This window comes from Macaca fascicularis, chromosome 7 (genome assembly GCF_037993035.2).
Source record: "Macaca fascicularis isolate 582-1 chromosome 7, T2T-MFA8v1.1".
NCBI lineage: Eukaryota > Metazoa > Chordata > Mammalia > Primates > Cercopithecidae > Macaca > Macaca fascicularis.
Genome location: NC_088381.1, coordinates 5,205,506 through 5,207,104, shown reverse-complemented (window position 1 = coordinate 5,207,104; position 1,599 = coordinate 5,205,506). Strand labels below are relative to the sequence as shown.

General features: G+C 35.0%; 1 non-coding gene across 1 annotated transcript; it reads right to left on the bottom strand.

Moving 5' to 3' along the window:
- Positions 1-711: 711 nt before the first annotated feature.
- Positions 712-816, bottom strand: LOC123574784 (U6 spliceosomal RNA). Its single transcript, XR_006699978.2, has one exon. It is a non-coding gene; the product is annotated as a U6 spliceosomal RNA (small nuclear RNA).
- Between the last annotated feature and the right edge of the window lie 783 nt (positions 817-1,599).

Here is a 1,599-nt window from a genome sequence, read left to right as displayed (position 1 = left end):
GAAAGTATCATTGGTATGATTTCAATGTTTAAAAGATTTATTCAGACTTGCTTTATGGCTGAGCATATGGTCAATATTAGAATATGTTCCATGTGCAGACGAGAAGAATGTATATTCTGTATATTCTGTGCTTGATGGGTGGATTGTTCTATAGAGGTTTATTGGGTCCAATTGGTTGTGTCAAATTTAAGTCCAGAATTTCCTTGTTAGTTTCTGCCTGAATAATCTGTCTAATGCTGGCAGTGGGATGTTGAAGTCTCCCACTGTTATTGTATGGCAGCCTAGGCCTTTTTTTTTTTTAGGTCTAGAAGTACTTGTTTTACGAACAAGTGCTCAGGCTTTTTTGATTTGCCTGCATTTAAGGTTGTGGCCTTCATAAAATGTTTCTTACTCTCTTCTGGTAAAATAGGTTTCTCCTCTATGCCTGATTCCGATTCACCTCACTGGCTGCAACACTCTGAACTTCTTCGATGGTGGGTGCATATATATTTATGACAGTTAAGTCATCTTGTTGACTTGAACCTTTTTATTATATAGTGCCTTTCTTTGTCCTTTTTTTACTGTTGTTAGTTAAAATTATCTGACATAATAATACTGACTCCTGCTCCTTTTTGTTGTTTGTGTGATTGATCTTTACTTTGATTCTATGAATGTTATGTTTAAAAAGGATCTCCAGAAGACAGAAGATGTCTTGCTTTTTAATTCAACTTGAAAAATATGGAATGCTTCACAAATTTGCTTGACATCTTTGTACAGGGGCCATGCTACCATTTTGCGTATCCTTCCAATTTTAGTATATATCCTGCCGAAGCAAGCACCAATTGTAAAGTTTCTATTTAATTATCTTCCAGTTCACTGATCCTTTCCTCAGCTGTCTCAAAACTCTATCAAAGAGATTTTTTAAAAATTTCCATTAAGGTGTTTGGTATTTCTAACATTTCCTTTTTTTTAAAGTTTTTATCTCTTCTTACATTACCATCCATTCTTGAATGCGAATGTTGTCTACTTTTTTCATTAGGGACATTAACATATTAACCATAGCTGTCTTAAATTCTGTGTCTGATAATTCCAGCATCTTTGTCATATCACAGTCTGAGTCTGATTGTTGAATTGTTTCTGTAGTCTGTGTTTTTCATTTGTTTGGGCATGCACATTTTGCAATTAAAACTGAACATATTGTATCAGCCAATAGGAACTGAGGTAACTAGGATTTTAAATGTGAGGATTTGTGTTAATGTGGCCAGGAGTTGTGATTTAATATTTGTTGAAGCTGTAAGTACCAAAGGCTTCAAAAAAAATGTAGTGGCCTTGTTTTTGTCTCTTCTTTTATTTTAAGGGATTTCTTGTGTTCTACCACTTACACCTAGTTTGTATCTTGCAGCTGTTTCAGCTGTAATTTATTTTATTATTTTGGGGCTGCCTTGGTGTGATCATAAGATCTGAAGAAGAGGGTAACATTCTAAAATAGTCTGAGTAAATCTCAGGCTTTTTTTGATTTGCCTGCACTTAAGGCTGTGGCCTTCATGAAATGTTTCTTACTCTCTTCTGGTAGAATAGGTTTCTCCTCTATACCTGATTTCGATTCCCCTCACTGACTGC